This window comes from Lynx canadensis, chromosome C1, assembly GCF_007474595.2.
Source record: "Lynx canadensis isolate LIC74 chromosome C1, mLynCan4.pri.v2, whole genome shotgun sequence".
Classification (NCBI taxonomy): Eukaryota; Metazoa; Chordata; class Mammalia; order Carnivora; family Felidae; genus Lynx; species Lynx canadensis.
The window spans coordinates 162,477,508-162,501,716 of NC_044310.1; the positions used below are offsets into that span (position 1 = coordinate 162,477,508).

Consider the following 24,209-nt stretch of genomic DNA (forward strand, 5'->3'; position numbering starts at 1 on the left):
GAAGTCAGATGCTTAACCCACTGAGCCACCCAGGCACCCCCCGGGTGCCTTCATTTCTTTTCAATATGTTCTATTATTAGCACTTTTAAAAATATTTACCAATTTGATAGATGAAAATTATACGTATGGACAGTTTTGATTTTCATTTCTTTTATTAGCGAGGCTGGCAGTGTTTCATATATTTCTTGTCTTCTCCATTATTAGCAAATATTCCTCCATTAATTGTCTGTTATCCGGATTTTTTAATCACAAGGTTTTATTCTTTTCCTTATTTCTTCCATTTTTGAACCTAAAGATTACTTAAAATTCCACGACTTTCCATAGACAAAATAAAATGTCCTAACCTTTGAAGGACTGGATGGGTAAACAGTGACCCTTTCTGTACACCAATAAAGCAAATTTCATAAATTAAGGACGGCCTCTATTGCCGACAGATATACGCCTTTGTAAGAATTTTCTGAGATGGCGACAGTGGCTAATTTTGTGTGGCCTGTGAGAATTTTCACCATTTCCAGAAATGTCTCCGTCTTAAGTCGGGAGGAGGGTGCCGGAAGTCTGGGCCCATCTCACTGTGACACATCTACCTCAAAGGCAGAAGTAGGAATGCTTGCTTATTGTTACACACATGCATCCGTGTGCGAAGCTCTAAAGGCCGAGTACAGAAAACAGTCATTATGACCCTGAGTCACCTCATTCCATCTTCACAAGACAAAAGTTCCCAGGAACTAAGGAGTGATGTGGGCTGACCCAATGAGTCTCCAAAGCTTCCTTTATCTTCACTGTCTTCACCAGCCATTAAACAAATATTTCGGAAGAAGTCAAATCTAATTTAGAGGGACGCCTGGGTGGCTCAGTCGGTTAAGCGTCTGACTCTCGGTTTCGGCTCAGGTCATGGTCTCTCGGTTCATGGGCTTGGGCCCCGCATCAGGCTCTGCACTGATGGTGTGGAGCCTGCTTGCGATTCTCTCCCTCCCTCTCTCTCTGCCCCTCCCCTGCTTGCTTGCATTCTCTCTCTCTTTCTCAAAATAAATAAACACTTAGAAATCTAATTCAGAATTTTTTTCTTTAGTGATTAAAAACTTGGTGACCAAAACCACTTCTGAGCATAGATCATTCAAAGTAACCACAGTTCGGTACCTGATGATTCATCCGAGGACCTGGGCTGGCATGCCATCCTCTGGCCTCCTTTCCACTGGGTCTTCCCAAGTCAAAGGCTCTTGCCCATTTCCTACAGTACCCTCTCCCTCTCCTTGCCAATTTCCTACAGTTCCACTCAGAAGGTGTTTGATGCACCTAAGTGAGAAAGGCAGCCACTGTGGGGTAAAGTGCCTGGAGCATACTAAACACTCAACAGTGTCAGCTATCATGGCTAAGTGAGCTAAGTGTCTCCATGGTTAGTGCTGCTTCATAAAGGAGGAAACAGAGCAGGAAAAGTGGCTCTTTCTGTTCACAGAGGGATAATTCAATGCAATGTGAGAATGAAGAATTTACCCTATTTGACAGTTGAGAAAAGTTGGGTACTAGTAATTCCAGTAACTCTGTTTTATATCATTCTACAGCTAGGTTTCAAATCCCCTCAGGACCATTTCAAAAAGCTGGTGTTGATCCACCTGATTTGTGACGGTCCCATTCTCATTCACCAGTGCTGCCGCATTTTTGTGCATTTCCAAACATCGCTAGATTCAAGGAACACAAATTCAGAAAAAAAAATGCCCCAGCAACTTCCTAAAAATACTGTTTCTCCTAAAATTTAAAGAGAAATAGGGATTAGTAAATAGATTTTATGCTCACTGCTTTGTTTTCATTCACCCGGATGGGCTCACTGCCCATCAGTAGGCTTGTCGCCTCCAGGAGGAGGATAGGAAGCCACTTGTCTCAAAACCCTCCAAGGCAGAGAACAGGACTTCTCTTCTAGGGCACTAAGAAGATGCCCCAAAGCCCTTTGGGGTGGTCTCACCCACCTGGGGAATAGAAAACAGCGCTGATTTTCCAGGCTGCTTTATTCTCGCGGTTAAGGAGCAAACAGAGAGAACAGCAATGGTCTGAGAATGTTTTCGGAGGGGGTGCAAAGTGAACTGAAAGAAAACAGGCTTTGAAGCAAGGTCTGATTTTTCTCTGAGCAAATGAGGAAACAAAACCACGATACCTATCATTATGCCCAAGTTCGGTCACCACAAGATGAGGATGACACTGTGACGCAAAAGACAGCCGTGCCAAGAGTCAACTGAAGCTTCAGCAAAACTGAACACCACACCGAAAACACTCTTGAGTATGCAGCTCTCGTCAGCAGGGAGCTCACGGAGAACCAGTATGAAGATGACCGGTGTGAAAGTTCATTTTCCAAAGTACAATGGCTTCTGTACACACACCTTTCTACTCCTCTGAAACTTCTTCCTGCCTCGTACAAAATCCTCTGTGGAGGCACATGTTTAGCATTCTTCCCTAGCAGTGTCCACTGAATTCCCTTCAACCTCTAACTGCACACCGCAGAGATAAGGGTTCCTTCTTTGGTTTTGTTCCCCCCTCATATCTTGAAAATATAGATGAGCTTCTAAATAATGCTGAGAGATACAAAAAGATGAAGTATCTCAAAATCTTTACAGGCATAAGCAACACACAAAAGGTTAAGCAATGGAGAACAAGAGCAATACACGTTCTACTCTGGAGTCGTTAAAGATTACTGTCGGTGACGTGTATATCCTCAGTTTCAAAAATGCCGACTTGAAGGGGTACCTGGCTGGCTCGGTCGGTGGAGCATGCGCCTCTTGATCTTGGGGTTGTGTGTTTGAGCCCCAATTTGGGTATAGAGGTTACTTAATAAAATCTTGAAGGGCTCCTGGGTGGCTCAGTTGGTTGTGCGTCTGACTTTGGCTCAGGTCATGACCTCGTGCTTCGTGAGTTCGAGCCCCGTGTCGGGCTCTGTGCTGACAGCTCAGAGCCTGGAGCCTGTTTCAGATTCTGTGTCTCCCTCTCTCTCTGACCCTCCCCTGCTCGTGCTTTCTCTCTCTTTCTCTCTCTCTCTCTCAAAAATAAATAAACATTGGAGTGCCTGGGTGGCTCAGTCGGTTGAGTGTCCGACTTTGGCTCAGGATCTCACAGTTCAGTTTGTAAGTTCGAGCCCTGCTTCGGGTTCTGTGCTGACAGCTCAGAGCCTGGAACCTGCTTCAGATTCTGTGTCTCCCTCTCTCTCTGTCCCTAATCCACTCTCATTCTGTCTCTGTCTCTCTCAAAAATAAATAAACGTTAAAAAAATTAAAAATAAAAATACAATCTTGCAATTTTTTTTTTTTACTTAAAATGCAGCTTTTAAAAAAGATTTAAATTATAATATGACTGTATCATACACAACGTTACTCAGGAAAGTAACCGGTACACATTACTGCGCTGCTAGAATTTTGGGTTTTTACAAAAATAAAGTCCATGAAAGGACTAGGTCACCTCAGTGATTATTTTCCTTAAGTGTAACTCCTCCCACCCCTGCTACCCCCCACAAAAACACTCTTAAAAATATAAGTTCAGAATTTAATAAAAGTGAAATCAGTTTTGTAATGCATAAGTCTGGGAATATTAAAAATCACTATGAACTTAACAAAGTTATATATTTTAATTGTTTAAATGTTTACTTAATTTTGAGACACAGCGAGAGACACGGAGTATAAGCATGGGAGGGGCAGAGAGAGAGAGAGAGAGGGACACAGAGAATCCAAAGCAGGCTCCAGGCTCCGAGCTGTCAGCACAGAGCCTGATGCAGGGCTCAAACTCATGAATGGTGAGATTATGACCTGAGCTGAAGTCAGACACCTAACTGACTGAGCCACCCAGGCACCCCAATAAGATTATATATTTTAAATCTCTCATTCTATTTTCCTTAACATAAATACAAAAGTAAAGTACTTAAAGGTTTAGGATTTACCCTTGAGATACTATAAACTATTATTATCTTCATGATAAAAGAAACTTATGAATCTATGGAAAAGGGAATAATATTTATAAAACATATTAGTAAAAGCACTGCATATGTTTGTGTATTGACATTCACAGGTCGTTCATTAATAAAAATATTTAAAGTATAATAAAAGGAAAGTTAAGAGTGGTTTTACTCAAACTTGCATTTTCCAAAAGGTATCATCTGAAAGTACCAAAGATTAAGTAGAAATCCACATTCAAAAAAGAGTTCCATGGAATTCTCAGAAAGAGACAGTTGCAAAGGGTCATCTGAGGACATTATTTTAGCCTCAACTTTGAGAATCATTCAAACGGGGGAGCCAGTGCCCGATATTGACAAAGTGCAGTTTCTGGCTGGCAAGCTCAGATGCCAGCCCACCCTATCTGCCAAGATGAGTGGATGAGAAGTCATTTCATGAAGTCATGCACAAACATGAAATGCACTGTAAAGGTCTGCGGCCATCCCTCCATCATTGCTTTGCTTGCTTAGGCTGCTGGCCAGCAGGGATAGCTCCCTCTGCAAAACTGTTTCAAAGTAATGACCTGGAGGAAGTGGTGTGCTGATACCATGAAAAAAAAAATCCCTCAAACACAAAGATAGTTCAAAAAGCATCAGTATATGGCTCAGAGGAAACAAACAGCTCAGCTAATTTCAACTCAAAAGAAACCTGAGAGACCAGTTTACCTTGGCTGTAGCTACACACACACACGCCGGAAAACTGAAGGGTGGCGATTATCTAGTGATTCTGTTTTGTGCCAAAGGGGATGAAAAGGCAGGGTTATCCATCCTGGGGTCAGGATGGAATAACAGAATATATCCCACCCCACAATGCTTCAGACACAGAATGACGTGTATATAAGAGGACTTCTTCACACTGTTCTCTCCTTGAGACAGGGAGGGGCGCCCTGGACCTCGGCCGGAATGGTAAGTCTGATGTTCCTTCCTGAAGCCACTGGGAGATCAGAAGCTAATTCTGAGCCTCTCACACATGGTCTCTCCATCACTGGAGCCTTTCCATGGGTTTTCCTTCCACAGTGGTGTCTTTACAGAGCTAAGAGAGGAGCAGGGCATCTAAAACAGTTGTTTCCTGTGTGCATCGTGGGCTAAAATCCATCTACAATCTTTAAAAGATGACCAATACTGAATTTTCAACTCCCGGGCACTTAACAATACTCTTCAAATGAAGTGAACACATCATCGACAAAGATCACATTCTATTTGGTTTTAAAAACCATTTGGAGCTTTCTGTAAAAACAGCTACTTTTCTGAAAGAATAGGCAATGGTTGCTACCAAAATCTTAAAATGATCCTTATTTTATTTTCAAATAACCTTATTTGAGAAGGTCACTAGAGGTAGGTATCAGCAGAAGGCTAAAACTGTTTTCTCAGTCCTGTTTTGTACTGCTATTTTGACATCTTTGTTGCTAATTGGGTCAGGATGCCCAAAAGCCCTTTGGTTTTGATCACTCGAGGAAATGCACCTCACAGCAGAAGACCTAGTTATTTTATTTGATTTCCAGTTTTGTGAAGGGAAGACAGGAAAGAGTGACGACCTTTAGTATCAGAAGTGTGTGTTGTTGACTTTCAGTTGGGTAGTGAGATTTTCAGTTCAAAACATTCAGTACCCAGATCACATGTGGTGACAATTAAAATGTTTTAAATGATGCTTTTCCTTCTTCCAGTGCTGGCCATAATATTCAAGCTGGGCACAGGAAGCAGAGATTTTGTCTCAGCTCAGTAGCCGACTTAACAAGGGCAGCTCCAAGCTCTGCAGTTTTTGCCATTTGTCTTTCTAGGTGGTGCACCAGTCAGCAATCCTCTGCAGCTCATAAAACCCAACATAACCTTTTGGGATGCTCTGGAAAAAACACATTGGGTAATAAGGGATAGAATGCTTTCTGTTCAGTGTTTCCAGTGCTATTTTCTGGCCCAAAGAAATACCAAATCATAGGCATCTACAAAAAAGAGAGGTGGCCCAGAGATGATCTTGCATAGTCTGTGAGTGCTGACTACCCCCCCATCCCCACCCAAAGGTTCATCTACCTGTGTCCTGCTGTGTGTTTCACGCAGAGCTACACAGGCATTGGAGCAAACAGCCATTTCTACCAGACTTGGCTCAACTCAACTTCTAGGGTGGTCTTTTTTTTTTTTTTTTTTTTTTTCAACGTTTATTTATTTTTGGGACAGAGAGAGACAGAGCATGAACGGGGGAGGGGCAGACAGAGAGGGAGACACAGAATCGGAAACAGGCTCCAGGCTCCGAGCCATCAGCCCAGAGCCTGACGCGGGGCTCGAACTCACGGACCGCGAGATCGTGACCTGGCTGAAGTCGGACGCTTAACCGACTGCGCCACCCAGGCGCCCCTTTAAATTTTTTTTTCAACGTTTTATTTATTTTTGGGACAGAGAGAGACAGAGCATGAACGGGGGAGGGGCAGAGAGAGAGGGAGACACAGAATCGGAAACAGGCTCCAGGCTCTGAGCCGTCAGCCCAGAGCCCGACGCGGGGCTCGAACTCACGGACCGCGAGATCGTGACCTGGCTGAAGTCGGACGCTTAACCGACTGCGCCACCCAGGCGCCCCTCTAGGGTGGTCTTAAAGTGAAAATAAAAGTGCCCAGAATGATCCTTAGCACATAGTAATGGCACAATAAATGTTAACTATTATTATTATTGTTCCAGGAAATGAAATGGCATTGTCCTGATCACCTTGAGGATGTGAGGAGGGGTGAAAAGATGCAGATCCATGGCAGTGACAGTGAGACGAGTATGGTCTAGGAGAACGTGAAACTTTGACATTTGTGTCCTCCATGTGAGCTTTCCCCAAAGGTATCCTTCAGCTATGGAGCTAATCAGAAGGCCCATCGGCATTTCCATGTGTAGTTTACACACCACACTGTGGTTTCTTGGCCAGTCCGTGGCACAAAAGGAACTGAGCAAGACATCACGACGTAGACAAGCTGCAACGTGAACGCCACAGAGGTGGGAAGGTCATGGCCCACAAAGGCAGAGATTCAGTGAAGGCCTCTGAGGTTTCACCTCATCTCCACAGTTCTTAGTCACACAATTTCCTTTATGGATCTGAACAGTAACAAACGGGCCTTAGAAAACGAATCAGTGTGCCAGGTGGAAAATGCCAAAAGTCATCTTGTCTCTCCAAAGGGTTAAGCTGCTTTTCCGTTTTGTTTTTCTACCCTTTCTTTATTCTTCAAGCCCTCTTTGCTGAATAATTTAAAATTCACGGTTACAAGGGCTTCCTTCGTGCCCACATTCCCCTGCTGAGATCAGATGCAGCTGACCCCACCCCAGTCAAGGCCAACTGGATGAGGGCAGGACCCCGGCCCAAGTCTTCCTGCTGGAGAGCACGCTGTGAGATGGCCGGGTGTGAAAAAGCCTGCTCTGCTCGAACAAGGCAGTCTGTTTCCTCCTCGTCTCAGAAGTATGAACTGGGAATCGTGGGGACAGGTAGGCAGTCAGTCATACCAGAGAAATGAGAGGAGACAGGAATAGCCAGTTAACTGGTGGACATAAGAGAGGAGATGATCCGTCTCCTGGGACTGAGGGCACATCGTGATTTTTCAGGTACCTAAACTGTACTGTAGTCTTTAATAACTCTAACAGTAGCAAAGCTAACGGTAACAATAATAGCTAGCATTTATTGTGCCCTTACCATGTGCTAAGGATCATTTTAGGAATTTTACAACTATTCATTCATTCAATTTTCACAATGACTCTTGATGATGATGATGATGATGACGCTGATGATGGCACTGAAGCACAGAGAAGCTAAGTAACTTGACCAAGGCTACATAGCTCATAAGTGGCCCAGACACAATTTGAACTCCAGTGGCAGGGTTCCAGAGCCCATCCAGCATGTGCCTCCCTGTGGGGTAGTCCTGAGTATCCTGTGTTCTTTATTGCCCATCCTTACAATAAAGCTCCCCTATTAAGGAGGCCTGACAGGGGGTCTATTGCTTGCTCCCTATTGCCTCACAACTAGCATTTTTCTTGGCTCCGCTCATTATGAATCTTAGTAACGTAAGCATACATTTATTAATTCAAGAACTATTTAATGCTTACTGTGTGCCAGGAACTACTACTGAGCTCTGGAAGCTGACGAAGACTCCGCCCCGTTCCAGCTCTCAGGAACCTCTACTAAGTAGGGAAAGACTCGGTCTGCACACACCGCCACGCCAGAAAGAGCTTCCAGTAATTATACTGTATAGTCATACTTCTACGACCTTCTGCAGAATCTACGGGACATACTGTCTTTGTAAACACACCGTGTCCTATTTTTGCATAATGATATATTGTATCCCGAGCTCATCGTTAAAATAACGCCTCAAAAGAACATCTTAAATATCACCAAAATAGAAACAGACACGGCAAAGATGGCTTCTTGGAAGGTCTTCCCAGGATTCTGTGTCAGTCAGGCCAAGGGATGGCAACACGCATGCGCACATTGGCTGACCTATAGGCGGCGCTGCAGTGTCCCCCAGAGCCTGAAGGTGCCTGAGAAATAGGAACCATGGCCTCCTCCTCCGTCCGATCATATTTCACTGCTGGCAACTTGTTCACGGCATCAATCCCCATTGCCGCCAAGTGGGTATTTATTTATGTCTACGGTACTTGCAAGACGGTGCTCTCAGACACCAGGTGTCACTCTTCTCATCTTTCCAAACCGACAGCACCAGCACACTGCTTTGCACCTGACAGGTCTTTAACCCGTTTTAAACGACCGTTTTGTAACAGTATTACACCAGCACCAGTCTATTGTGGGAAATGGTGAACTCAAATTTAAAGGAGAGAAATTACGTATAATCCTACTAGAAGTACACGTTAACTTTTTGGAATATTTCCTTCTGGTCTTGATACATAGAAAATGTTTCAAAATGAAGATGATAAATACGCAGTTTTGAATCCAGGTTCTGTTAGCCTTTCCTACCGCTAAATACTCTTTGAAAACATGATTTTTTAATGACTGCATGGAATTTCGACACCAATTTATTGAACGTTCTCTTGTGGCCGGTCATTTACTTTATTTCTTACTTTGCTTTTATAAATGTGCTAATATCAACATCCTTATACGCAAATTCTTGTGTTCAGTTAGGTTTATGCAATAGAAAAAGAAGTATTGGATCAAAGAGTTTGAACAATTTAAACTTTCTTGATACGCAGTGCAAATGGTCCACGGGGAAGGCTTATACTCCCTCTGGCCTTGTGAAAGAATGAATGCCCCATTCACCATACGCTCGCCAACACTGAATATTACAGTTTTAGAAAATCTTTATCTTAATTTGGTTTCTTCAGTGGGTCGTAACAGAGCCTACATTTAAACTCTACGTTCCTAAGAAAAGTGCAGATGGGTCACTTACAAACAGGAGCAAAAGAGCCTATGAGCAACAGTCCCCACCTCAAGCCCTTGAAGCCATAAAGAATTTTAGAATTTTAGAATTGGCAAGTACTTTAGAGGTCACTGAGCAAGCTGTTTCAGTTTATAAATAAAGTAACCAAAGCTCAGAGAGATGAAGTGACCTGGGAAACATATTTGAGTTCGAACTAGAATCTAGTTGTCTGGACCCGTGGTCTTGACCCATAAGCCATTTCTTTAGAATGGGCTGATAACCTATGGAAGCAACAAACCATTGTTATCAGAGTGAAAAAATAGAGGGAAAAATAGTATGAGAATGTATTTGAAAACGAAACCGTTATTGTTCTAAATTGTTTTATCTTCATGACACCAAGTGAGAATAAGCTGTTTTATAGACAAAGGCAAAAACTCACATGTGAGTATTACTCTATTCTTAAGATCCCTGCTTACATCTAGAACAGATATTTTTTTTTCCCTGGAACCATTAAAATATTCAGCATTGATCTACCATCCTCTCATCGAGCCAACATTTACTAAGAATGTACTGTGGCCAGGCACGGTGCCAGGTACTGGAGCAACAGGGGGGAAAGAACCAAGGTAAGAAATGAGGGATTCATTCTGCGGGGGGAAGTGGGCAGGAAGGCATGTGAACAAATGCTAATGCATGTGACTGGGAGGTGACGGGCTACACAAGGTGCCGTGGGAGTGGGCAGAGCAATGGACATGGAAGACGTCACAGAGGAGCTGACACATGAGCTATGCTTGTGCTTGAAAGTAGTCTACTGGGCGGGGTGGGGAGAACAGCATCCCAGTCAAGGCTGCTCGTCGGATGGGCCTGAAACATGGCGGCTGCACACCTGAACTCATCGAACCCTCACCCTCCTATGAGCAGACTGATGCTGTTCACTGGATGTTTCTTAGGCTGGTGTATATTCTGACTGGTTAGCACTTGTGCCTATCAGCTGTTTGATATTTAGATATCACCTCTGCCTATAAAGACATTATTATCTTCACTTAAATTTTCCAGAGGTTACAGAGCTGATAAGTTTGTGATTTGAGCTTTTAACTACAAACCCCACAAGGCAGAAACAAACTATAACACCTAGCATGAGGCGTTATATTTCTTATTAACTGGTCAATTTTCAATTATGAGCTTATATTTCTTGTTAACTGGTCAATTTTCAGTTATGAACTTGAAAAGCCTGATGACTTTAAGAGACAAGAACTGGTAGATTTCGGGGGCACCTGGGTGGCTCAGTTGTTTAAGCATCTGACTCTTATTTCAGCTCAGGTCACGATCTCATGGTTCGTGGGTTTGAGCCCTGTGTTGGGCTCCACACTCACAGTGTGGAGCCTGCTTGGGATGGATTTTCTCTTTCTCCCTCTCTCTGTCCCTCCCCTGCACGTGCTTACACTCTCTCTTTCAAGATAAATAAATAAAAAAAAAAGAACTGGTAGATTTCTGTGGTGGGGATGCATGGCATCAATATGGCTAAAACAAATGTGTTATAAATCAAAATATGTGCTTGTTTATTAATGCACTAAACAGTACGATCTAGTGGCCAGTCTAATAATGACTATGATTTTGAAGTAATAATGAGGGCAAACGATATTTGGAGATATCTGAAATTGTACTGTATAAAAGTTACTCCTACTTTTTAATTGAATCATATTTGACATATAACATTATATAAATTTAAGGTGTACAATATGTTAATTTACATATTGTAACATAACTGCCATTGCAGTAGTAATTAGTACTTCTATCACATTATACAATTATCCTTTCTTTTTAGTAGCTGGAATAATTAATAGTCTCTTAGCAAGTTTGATAAGGATAAGAGAATATTGTCTATATTCACCATACTGAGTATTACATCTCTACGACTATTTACTAGTCATAGCATAAGTTATCTATTCTTATGCAACAAATTACCCCAGAACTCAGTAGCTTAAACAAACAAATATATTATACCAAAGCTTCTGTGAGTCAGGAATCTGAATACAGGTTAGCTGAGTGTCTTTGGCTCAAGGTCTATCACAGGACTGCAATCAAGGTGGCAACTGGGGCTGTGTTCTCATCTGAAGGTTCAACTGGGGAGAATCTGCTTCTATGCTTATTTATGTGTTGGCAAGAGGAAGAGGTACTTACTTGTTGGCTATTGGTCAAAGGCCTCCTTCAGGTCCTTGCCATGTGGGTCTCTCTTCAAGGTAGCTTAAAACATGTAGTTGGCTTCCCTCAGAGTGAGCAAGAGAGTGACAGAAAGCCCCCATCATGGACACCATAGTCTTTTTAATAACTAAATCTTAGAAGGACATCTTATCCTCTCTGCTGCATCTTGTTCACATGAATCACTAAAACTAGCCCACATTTAAAGGGAAGGATTTAAACACAAGTATATTTAATTCCAGGAGGTAGGAATCATTGAGGGCCATCTTAGAAGCTGCCTACCATAGGGTCACCTGAGTGGCTCAGTTGGTTAAACGTCTGACTTCGGCTCAAGTCATGGTCTCATGGTTTGTGGGTTCAAGCCCTGCATCGGGCTCTCTGCTATCAGTGTGGAGCCTGCTTCAGATCCTCTGTATCCCTCTCTCTGTCCCTCCCCTGCCCGCATGGGCACACACTCTCTCTCCCTCTCAAAAATAAATAAACATTAAAAAAAAAAAAGAAGACGCTGCCTACCACCTAATGACAAAATATCTATGACTTCTATCGGTGATGATACCACAAGTGCTGCTAACACTACTGCGGTTTGTGGGTACATTCACAATTGAAGGAAATGCAAAATTTCAGTGAGAGGTTAGTGAAAATAAAGACGTTTTATTCCCCCCACCACCAACTCACAGACTTTAGGTTAAGAACTCCTGTGTTAAAGGATGCAGCGTATCTCTCACCATCTAAAAATCAGTCTGATGCTTTGTGGATAGGCACAAGGATTCCTCACATACCCCTGGAATCCACTATGTGTGGGCATTTACTGTGTTTGCAAAAGATTCCATTTTTGTTTGTTTGTTTTTAAACCATGCGGTACTGTTAGTCCAGCTCAGAAATAAATCGACTTTAAAAACTGTTCCCACAGCTGCAAAAGGCAAGTGTTTGGCACTAATAAATCAGGATTAGTGGAGCTTGGCTTATAATGAACCCTTCACCTCCCCTGGGCAGGTGGTCACCAACTGATCTATGGGAACAAATAAGCCATGCTTTGAGGTAATAACCATTTTTCTAATGCTACGTAGGACTCGAGTAGAAAGCAAGTAGAGGGAGATATTGTATTCCTGCAAAATTCAATCTTCTTAAACTTGGAGGCCTCTCAAAACATGAATCAAAATTATGTTTCCAGGGCCACTTGCTTGACCTCTGCTTATTACTACCTTTCCCTTCATAACTACTGTGGGGGATTTTCCTTCTAGATAGTGAAGGATGCTATCAACAGGCCCATATCAGAGAATCAGTGAATGTGGAGCCCAATTATACGTTTAAATTTTACCCTCTTGGACCCCAAATGAAATTTGGCATCACCTGCTCACAGAAATGCCTTCACTGTTCCATTTTTGGAGGGTGGGGTGGGACAGGGGTTATATTCAAAATATGTAACAGCCAATAAGGCACAGTCACTAACCAATCAGAACGATGTCTCACAGTCCTGGGCACCCCATGCTGTACTAGGCACTAATGCTTAACTACTGAATTATGAGACAGGTCTTAGGGGTTGAAGGGTGCACTCAAGTTTCTGAAATCAGTGATGATTCATCAACTGGTACTGAAGCTTGTCAATATTTTAATAACCAGCATGGCTGTACCACTGCAAAGAGTATCAACTGCTGAGGTGGGTGGGAACTGTTCCTCCCCCGGGTTCCCGTGGAGGGTTACTAGTGTGGGAGTTGACTCTGTCACCTTTCAGCACTCCATGTGGCCTCTACTGTGGGGACAGAGCCCAACCCTGCTTTCTGAGCCTTGAGCTGAGGTCTTGGAGTCTCTTGGAGTCCCCCACTCAGGTCTCCTCAAGGCTCGCTGGCTGTAGTATCCCAGCTCTCAGGCACCTGCTAGGAGCAGCCTGGGACAGCTGTGTCAAGCTGGCACCAAAAGACTTCTGTGCAAGATGGGGTTGGGTGTTTCCCTGCAGGTTTGATGGAGGCGCATGTTCTCTGTCCACAGGTGTCATACCATCCAAGAAGTCCCACCACTGTATGGGGTATAGGACAAAAAAAAAAAAAAAAAAAAAAAGACTTTTTTTTTTTTTTTCCATGTATCCTCTCATTACAAGGATTAGTTTAACAGCTACCTGAAATTCCTGATTGGAGCCCCAGTGTTTTAGGTGTATTTGGATACATCTAAGAGGTCATTCTGCATTGTCTCTTGGTCTACATTATTTTACTAAAACGCTCTGGTTTGTTCTACTTTGCTCCATGCTTCTGGAAAGTGGATTAGGGAAGGCTTTAGATACAGACAGGCTTGGGTCTGCATTCTGGCTCTGTGGGCTGTGGTCCAGTCACTTCACCTCTCTGAGGCAATGTCCACTTCATACAGTGCCTCCCTCATAGGCTGGTCAAAAGTCTAATAAGATGAAGACATATTTGATAGATGCTCTTCTTATAAACCGAGCACAAGATCAAGAATAAAAACATTTAGCGTGTATCTGGGGTAGGAAATGCCAGTGTACCAATCTAGGTACTTTAAAAATAGATCCTTGGGGCACCTGGGTGGCTCAGTCGGTTGGGCATCCGACTTCAGCTCAGGTCACGATCTCGCGGTCCGTGAGTTCGAGCCCCGCGTCGGGCTCTGGGCTGATGGCTCGGAGCCTGGAGCCTGCTTCCGATTCTGTGTCTCCCTCTCTCTCTGCCCCTCCCCCGTTCATGCTCTGTCTCTCTCTGTCTCAAAAATAAATAAACGTTAAAAAAAAAAAAACGTAAATTAAAAATGATCCTTTTTGTTCACTCAAGCTGACTAAAAAGCAGACAAAAAGTGAATTTAGAGATTAAGATGGAAGTTCTGCGCAGACTTACAGCCAACTCATAAGAACTCAGAATTCCTCCTATTGAATGAAGATAACATACCTTCTTTTCCCCCAGGAAAATAGCTAGCATAGGTTAATTCATTAATACTTACATAACGATCTAACATCTGTCTCAATGACAATAAATGCAATTTCAATTATCAAGATATTTACGTAAATGTAAAAAGATGAAAACCATAATATTTTCTCTAATTGTCTTGACATATATGCAAAGAAAAGCTTGATTTGTTTAGATATTGAGCATCTGAAAAAATAAACCTTGCTTTTGCCCACTTTGCTAACTTTTTTTTCTTAAAGTAATTATGAAATCACTGGGGCTTACGCAGCGAAACGCAAGGCCTGAAACAAAACTGACCCTTCCACTCTTGTTTACCCAAGTGAACATTGTCTGATTTCAGTCCCAGAAATCAGTCACTGAATAAGTCCTTCTGCAGAGTCTCATTCTGTGTTTTTTTTAAATTAAAAAATTGTTTTTAATGTTTATTTATTTTTGACAGACAGACACAGTGTGAGCGGGGGCAGGGGCGGCGGTAGCGGTTGGGCAGAGAGAGATGGAGACACAGAATCCGAAGCAGGCTGAGCTGTCAGCACAGAGCCCGAGGCGGGGCTTGAACCCACAAGCTGTGAGATCATGACCTGAGCTAAAGTCAGACTGAGCCACCCAGGTGCCCCCCATTCTGCATTTTTAATAGGAGTTTTAGAAGCTACAGATGTATTCAGGAGTAAAATGAAACCATTAAGACCATTAAGAAAGATGAATTCTTCTAGGAGTCTAACTCCTACGTTCATACGTGTATATCTAACTGCCTACTCAACATCTCCACGCGATGTCTGTTTAGCAGACCACTCGGACCCAACAAATGGCCAAATAAACTCCATATATCTCTCCCCTACCCCTACCTGCTCTACTCACAGCCTCCCCCAGTCGGGTGGCATTTCCTTTCTTCCTTTGCTTCTTTGTAGTCTTTCTTGACTCCTCTCTCATGCTTATTATTGTTCAATTTAACAATTAATCTTGTTGGTTCTACCTTCAAAATAATCAAACTCAAGGCACCTGGGTGGCTCAGTTGGTTGAGCGACCTACTTTTGATTTCAGCTCAGGTCATGATCCCAGGGTCATGGGATTGAGCCCTGTGTTGGGCTCCGTGCTGAGCATGCAGCCTGCTTGAGATTCTCTCTCTCTCTCTCTCTCTCTCTCTCTCTCTCTCTCTTGTCCCCTCCCCCTCTTGTACACTCTCTAAAAAAAACTTTTAGTGAAAAAATTGAAAAAACACAAAATAACCAGACTCTAATTACTCCTCACCACAGCTAATGCTGCCACTCTGGTCCAAGGCACCATCATCTCTCATGGGAAGATTGCAACAGCCTCCTAACTGGTCTGTACCTTCTCTTCTTGCTCTCCTACAGTTTATTCTCAATATAGTAGCTGGAGGGTAAAAGCCAGATCATTGGCGTCCTTTGCTGAAGTCCTCCCAAAGCTCCCTCCTACAAAGGCCACAAGGCTTTCCAGAATCTCACCGTCCTCTTCTCCCCGCCTCACTTACTCTGTCCTCATCACACTGGCTTCTGTGATTCCTGGAATATGCCAGGCGCGCTCCCGCCTCGAGGCCCTTGTGTTTCCCCCAGTATCTGCAAGGTGAATTCTCTCACCTCTGCTAAGTGCCACCCCTAACCACTTTGATCCACATGCACCACGGCATTCCTGCTTCTCCTCGCCCTGCTGTACTTCTCTTCCCACCGTGCTCATTACTTCCTCACATAACATACTATTTCATTATACATACATAAATGTATTGTTATTGCCCACGTCCCCAACGAGAACAAAAGATCCACACGGAAGTTATTCGGTAAATATTTCTGAATTAAGGGAAAATGCCCTCCTCACAAAAAAGGCCAAAAGAAAACAACAACAACAACAAACCCATAAAACAACCAGTATCCAAAAAGGGTCTTACAATGTCCAATAGGACCCACATATTATATATCATTTTCTTTTTATAATGCTTGTGGCTTTAGGAGGAGGAATGAAGAAGTAGGACCGGCACTGGGAAGAGGCTGCTGGTTTGCTCAGGAAAGACCCTTAAGAGGGGCATTACAGGGGAGGGGGAGAGCACCATACTTTGAGCACAGGGACTTTGTCACAGAAGTCCTAAAACCTCGCTTTTCTTTTTTTTTAATGTTTATTTATTCTTGAGACAGAGACAGCGTGTGAACAGGGGAGGAGCAGAGAGGGAGACACAGAATCTGAAACAGGCTCCAGGCTCTGAGCTGTCAGCACAGAGCCCGACAAGGGGCTCGAACCCATGAACTGTGAGATCATGACCTGAGCCTAAGTCGGACGCTTAACCGACTGAGCCACCCAGGTGCCCCCTAAAACCTCTCTTTTATCTGAGAGCTAGAGGGATCAGACCCAAAATGACTGACCCACATTACAAATTCACAGGAGGCTTCTGGGCACACTGGAATTTATAAATAATGGCATTTCTTTCCAGTGGCCATGTCCACTCTCCAGAATATACTCTTCTGAGGTGATGGTACCCAGGAAACTAATTTAGTGTGCAGAAGGCGGTTTAGGGATTTTGGAATCAGGGCTAAGGACGGGTAAGCCTCCCGAGGGCTACTCAGTTTGGGCCACGGTAAGCCATGGTCTTCATCTACGCTTCACAATGGACAACCCCTCTCAATCCATATTCATGTCCACATGACTCAGAGTCCCTCCTCCTGGTCAATCGTGGGCAACCACTGGGAATTTTTCCTCTATGGATTTTGCTCTATGAGGATTTTCACTGTTCACTGGGCACAAACTTTCTCTGGGTAAGCTGGATTAGTTGTTTACGTATATATATATATATATATACACACACACACACCATCTGTACTATAATACTTATATTATGCTTATCTATACACTATCCATGTTGCTCTGCTGTTTTCCAGGAATTACATAAAGGTCACTTAACTGGAGTTTTGCGAGTTCATTAACTCCTCAGTCTCTTGGTCCACTCCCACTTGGCAGGAGTGTGGTCCCTGTAGATGGTGTCCCAGAAGGGCACCGACATCCAGACTCCCCGTCCTTGGGGCCTCTCAACCCTGCAGCGGGTGGACCCACGCTGCAGTCAGGAACCTTGGTCTATGCTCACTACTCTCACTAATTAGCTATTTTGACCAAGATAAATCACCTCTAACCTTTCCGGGCTTCAGCTTCCGAATCTGAAAACAAGACGATTGAACTCTTGAAGGTCCCTTCTATTTCGAAAAACCCAGGATTCTATTTCTGACCTACCTCTTTAAGTTTTAAATAATGACAACGGCATCTGAAAGCCTCTTTTCCTAAACTTTTCCCAAGGCCAGATGTTCCTGGCACTGACTTAGGAGAAAAAAATAGTTTTTGAATAACCTAACATTTTTGTCTTTCAGAGCAAATTATCCTCTGGCCTTTTCAATTCTTTTTCCCCTACTGCTCCCTCCGTATGAATCTTTAACAGAAGTTTTAAAAAAGTAAACTATCTACTCTTCCTGATTTGTCAGGCAGGGTTTATCTTGTAACAGCATTATTTTTTTTTCTACTTTAGTATTCCTATATAAAACCTCTCCAACATTGTTAGTCCGGTAACTGTGCCTCAGCCCCAATTTGTCCCTGTTTTGCAGGAAGGTTATTAAATGCTCTGGGGATGAGGAACAAAAAGCTGAGAGACCGGGCTGGAGAAGGAAGCAAGCTGTCCATACAGGTAAGTGCTGGCCTGAATTTTCACGAGGTGAGGGGCAGGGAATGGAAGGAGAGTGAGAGGAGAAAGAAGAGGAAAGGCAGAAGGAAGGAGAGAGAGAGAGTGAAGGCACACATTGCTGGCTTTGAAAGAGGTTTTAGGCGAAGCCCTCGTGGCAGTTCATCAAGAATGTTCATTTAGTTAAATGACTTCTGGAACTGGGACTTTCCTAAGAAGCCACACCGCAGTTAGAAGGCAGAGTTGGAACTCCAATTCCCTTCCTCCCTGTGTAGCCTTCTGCACGGCAAGCTGGCGAGGTGCAACGCAGCCCCTCTACTGACCCCACACCCCGTTTTCAGGACTCTGGATCGTTCTACAGGCCTTTAAAGCCTATAAGAAAGACCAAATCTTTCTACAGCTGGCCTGGAAATCAAAGAAGTGGCTTCTGAATCACCATGTAATCACCATTTTGGGTAAATCAGTGATTTACCCAAAGAGTAGCAGTTCGTTAGCAAACCTCCAAATGAACCTATAGGTGTAATATATGCACAACCTCCTGGTCTAAGATTAGCTGCATATTCCAAATAATTGTAGGTCCCAAGATATCATCTAATGACTTTTGGTTGAGGGAATATATGCCCTAAAGAATTTTTGCCCTGTTAAAAAAAAAATATATATATATATATATATATATATATATATATATATATATATTTGTATGTACCTGTGCATGTGTGTGTGCAAACATGTATCCTACTGCAAAGAAAAACCTCTTTGTTTTTAAGCCACACTAGGATTACAAAACAGTACAATGTGAGAGCTTAAAACCTGACACATTATTAAAATCCAGACACAAACAAAAGTAGAAAGGAAGCCTAATTCCTACCAGAAAGTATCAAAACAGACTCTGGTAAGTAACTTCTAATTAGTATTGAGAAATTACAGTGTTAGTGATATGTAAGGACCAGGTAGTGGAACCGGCAGAGTCCTGTAAGCCAGGAATAGGTGCCTCTTCAATTGTGTGGAGTGCACCATACAAGGTTCCGTTCAAGGGCTCATCTTTTCCCAGTTTATTAATTTCTGAAGTTTATTTATTTATTTTGAGAAAGAGAGCGTGCGAGAGAGAGAACGAGAAAGAGCATGAGTAGGGGAGGGGCAGGGAGAGAGAGAGAGAGAGAGAGAGAGAGAGAGAGAGAGAGAGAGAATCCCACTGATAGTGTGAAGCCTGATGTTGGGCTCGAACTCATGAACTGCAAGATCACAACCTGAGCCGAAATCAAGAGTCGATCGATGCTTAACCGACGGAGCCACCCAGGCGCCCCACCATGTAGTTTATTATTTTTGAGGAAAAGCCTTTCATAAACAAATAAATGCAACCCATTCTTGTCATTTTCTGATGCCTTTTTGGTGGGGAGGGGGACACGTAGAGGCTTTTTTGGGCGGGGGGGAAACAGCACCAACTTTCCAACTGGTGAAGAAAATGGGAAACTGAAAGGGCACAGTGAAAAATCAACCAAGCATGTGGGCAATCCCTTCCTCAGAAACATCAGAGTACACGTAAGTGTTAATGATGTTTTATTTAGAAGACAGCACCTTCAGCCAAAGAAGACCACAGAGCAGTGCATGAGGCTGTCCATCATAACTTCCCTACCATTTCCTTCCAGAAAATCTATAATCTAAACAAACAGCATGGCCATGGCTCCAGAATAGTCTTACGGCCTTGCTTCTTTTCTGGGACAACAGGCCAAGTCGTCTTTGGGTCCTTATGACCCAGAAGAAAAATACAACATTTTGTTTGAGGCATTCATGAAGGAAAATGATACTGATCTTGTAATCTGAGGTATCTTCAAGCCTGTGGGTTTAGAAGGGAGGATGGTATAAGAAGACATAATTACTGGATGATTCTCAGAAAGTGTGTTCATTCCTGCATGAAGTCCGGTTTAAGTCAACAGAACTGAGGAAAAGGCTTTTTCCTGAAGATTACGTAGTCAAAAAGTATAAATTATGGAAAGAATAAAAAGCATTACCCCATGCTATCTCTTCTGTTTCCTTTATTTTCCTTGCCTTCATCCTTGTCAGCTCTTGAAAACTGAACTGCTTATAAGCTGAAAATCACAGAGATTTTGTCAAGCATTCCAGAGTCAAGATAAAAATCAATGGTGTTGAAAAAAATCGCATTATTGAACCTCCTGGTCTTTTTCAAGAGTGTATACCACGAGAGCAACTGGCTCGTAGCAGATGATGTGAACATTAGAGCACATACAATACTTTAAAGAACTATTTATACTTTATAGTTCCCTAATGGCTACAATATGTAAACAACTCCTATCACTCAACAACAAAAACCAAACAACCCCATTTAAAAAATGGGCAAGGGACTGAAGAAACATTTCCCCAAAGAAGATATACAAATGGTCAACAAGCATATAAAGAGATGCTCAGTGTCGCTAATTGGTACGGAAATGTGGATCAAAACTACAAGATATCATCGTACACCCATTAGGATGGCTGCTATGAAAAAAACCAGCAACCAGTACTGACTAGGATGTGGAGAAATTGGAACCCCCGTGCACTGTCAGGGGGACGGTAAAATGGTATAGCCGCTATGGAAAACTGCATAGCAGTTCATCAAAAAATTTAAGACAGAATTACCAGATGATCCCTCAATACCACTTTTGGGTATATATACAAACAAATTGAAAGCAGGGTCTTAAAGAGATGTTTGTATACCCGGTTCACGGCAGCGTGATCTACAAAGGCCAAAGGCGGCAGCAACACAAATGTCCTCCACAGATGAATGGATAAAGAAAATGTGGTGTATACACATCATAGAGTATTACTCAGTCTCAAAAAAGGGCGGGGGTTCTGACACATGCTACAACATGGGTGAACCTGGAGGGCATTACGCTAAGTGAAATAAAGCAGTCACAAGAAGACAAATTCTGTATGATTCCACTTCTACAAGGTCCTCGGAGTAGCCAAACTCAGAAACACCAAGTAGAATGGTGGTTGCCAGGGGCTGGGGGAGAAGGAAATGGGAAGGAGTTGTTTAACGGTTTAACGGTTAACGGTTTACAGAATTTCCATCTACACACTTAATGATTAAGATGGAAAATTTTAGGTGATGTCTGTTTTAACACAATTAAAAAAACCCACCACCTGTGGCTCCCAATATTTCCCAGCATAACGGTGATGACAAAACTGTGATACTTTACCCACATCCAGAAACATCTCTCTGAGAAGCCCGGGGGGGCTGGGCCTCCAGACTTGGTGGTGACAACTCAAAAAGATGACCAATGATGAATTCAACTGTGAAAGCTGCACTCATCAAAGTTTTATTTTTTCTTTTCTTTTCCCTTCCAGCATGAATGTTTTGTATATCTCACCAGCTTGTCCTTCTGGAACCCAGGCAACCCCATTATCCGTGGAGGCTGGCTCTGAAGTGTTACTCTACTACCCGGCATCCTGGGGAGAAGAAGCCTGCCTATATGTCAGGGTCTAGGAGAAGAGGAATTTGCAAAGTCAGTCCCCTTCTTCTTATTTAGAGAGTTCAGTAACATGTCTATACAGTCCTCCTTCCTCATAAAATTCACAATTTTCTCTCCAGATAAAAGGTGACTATTTATCTCTTCCTGCTTTTGACCTTCAAACTGAACTCAGTGTTCAACTTGGCAGTAATTCCTGTCTAAAAATGACAAGCTAGAATAATAGTCCAGGTGCTCTCCACCATCTGACATGATCTACCACCCTGTGCTGTTCCATGTCCTTTTTTTCCAGAACCACTTCCAGGTTTGGGGCTCAGAGGCACTACATCATAACATCATAAACCTTTTCTTGCACTTACAGCACAAAGGAACACCCCAAAGGTGGAAAGCTGGAGAAGGGGGTGAGAAATTGGCTAGGGAGAGAACAGACGCCCCCAGAATAAATGGAAACAGCTTTTGGAAGGATGCATTAATAAAAGAGACATTAGGGTCCATCTGGAAAATATTCTAACAAAAAAAACAAAAACAAAAAAAAGCCCTTTTCTACTATGTGCAGCAGATTAGCAGAATGCAAAAGTCCCTGAGCAACAAAGCTCTATGACCAACTGAAAAAGCAAAGCAAAACTGAAAGAAGAGCTCCTTCTAGGGATGTCCAGCCACCACGAAGTCGTGAGCCTCTTTTTGGTCTCAGGGGCACTCCTAGTGCCGTGTGCAAGAGACCTTCCTGGTGTGTGTGCAGTTCCCCTCTGGTGTGTGTGCGTCTCCTTCAGGCACTGATTTGTGCACAGGGCTCCAAACACCAATGGCGTCCAACCTCCCCTCCACCCCCAACCCTGATGGAAAGGTGGGCTGCCTCTCCGAGCGAGTGCAGGGGTTCTGAAGCCACTGGGGCCGAGATCTCCGACTTGGAATCCAGCCCTATTCTGCGAGCCTCCCCTCCATTTTCTTGCACAACATGGTAGTAAAAAATGAAAAAAATGTGGCCATCTGAGGACATAATCAACAATGATTTTTCTCTTTCATCACTGTTCTGGTTATTTTGCACTACTGGGATGTAAACAACACGTGAGTCCTCTAACCCCTCACCCCTTTGTTGTTTTTTCAGTGCAGACACTCTGGAGAACACCGTGGGCTAGAACGACAAGAGGAACCAAGAAGCTTCCAACTCAACCTCTCTTCATTACTCTCCCCACCTCTATCAACACGTTAACGCAGCCACGGAAGAAATCTAGTAGGTTTTCAAAAACATCCAGAAAAAGACTCAGCACCCTCTCTGGCCAACATGTTCTAGTGCTTGATAACAATCCAAGAATGCAGTAACTTCCTCCCTCTAACTCAGATTCGAGACACTCTCCTTTCTCGTACAGGTCTGAAAGTATCAGGCCCTTGCGGAAGAGCCTTTTATTGACCTGACGCTCTTCATTAAACTGTCCCTCACCGGCCAGAGGATGAATAACCTTGGACCACTGAGCTGTTTCTAGGCTCTAATTTCCAGTGCTTTAACCGTCCCTCTGGCTCGGCTCTAGACTCTTCAAGTCCTCCTTCGTACAAGTAGCACGGCTTGTGAAGACACACAGCTCTAGTGATGGTCCCCACCACATGGCTTCTTCGGGCGCTGCGCGGTGGGAGCCTGGGGCCATGCGCGCGCAGGCAGGGGACTTCCTCACCTCACATTCAGGCTGTCCCCGACCCCCTCTTCTCTACCCTTGCTTTAAGTTAATAGAAGAAAGAAAGGAAGAAAAAAAAGGGAAGGAAGAAAAGAAGAGGGCAGAAAAAATACAAAAGGGAACTAAGATGTATAAAAATATGAGAAATGCATTGTAACAGGAAATACAAGCCAAAAGATTCATTTTACCAGATGAAAAGTACATAAAAACAACATTTTTGCGTTCAGACTCGCAGCATGTTTCCACACATAATATTTCAGTATTTTCCACCGCCCTTTGAACACCCCACGAGTGCCCGCAAACACAAGCTGATTTGTCCTGTTTCAGCTTTATGCTAATAGGTAAACGTGAGGAGAGGCTTATAGCTGAATTCCATGAAATAAGTTATTGCATGAACATCTAAAGGTTGTTTTTTAAAGGTAAAGAGGGAAGCAAGAGATTCTGAGAATTTCATTTTCACAGTAATGGCTCGATGTTTGTTCCTCTAACAAAGTGTGGCTTTCAGCTATGCCCTGGCTCTCACATTCAAAGCCAGAGCAATTTCTTCACATTACAGAAAGACAGTTTAAGGAAAGAGAATAAGTTAGGTAGTTTAGAGTGGCTATGGAAGATTTTTCGGGGGGGGGGGGGGAAGCACTAACCTGTGTTGTTTTAATCCGCCGAAAACGACAAGTTCTCAAGTTCCCCTGCAATCTTCTAGCCAGTTTCCTGTAAATGTCGCATGTGACATTATACTTCCTCACTGCACCGTCTCTGCCTGCCTCTCTAAGTGGTCAGAGGCATGTGATAAGATCGTCTCGTTGCTTGCTTCACACTGGGGTAACCCTGCTTCTAAAGGAGACTTTGTCACTCCAAAGGGGTCCCCCAGCTTGCTTGAGGCATCCCTAGGACACAGGTAAAGAGGAGATAAGCTTGGGAGAAAGACAGAGAAGAATAATGTCTGGACTCCTGGCACTTGTGATCTGGCAAGGATCAGGGGTAAGGGAGAGAGGGGGAGTCTGGAGCCCCAGAGTCGTGGAGT

General features: G+C 43.4%; 1 protein-coding gene across 2 annotated transcripts in view; it reads right to left on the minus strand.

The window, feature by feature from the left end:
- The window catches only part of WIPF1 (WAS/WASL interacting protein family member 1), an 89,217-nt gene extending 65,313 nt beyond the window's left edge, over positions 1–23,904 (minus strand). The window contains exon 1 of one of the 2 annotated variants that reach the window (XM_030325344.1): positions 23,830–23,904. The gene's annotated coding sequence lies outside the window, so the exon portion shown is untranslated. The remainder of the gene's footprint in view (positions 1–23,829) is intronic. The other variant, XM_030325346.1, reaches the window with a different exon arrangement.
- Between the last annotated feature and the right edge of the window lie 305 nt (positions 23,905–24,209).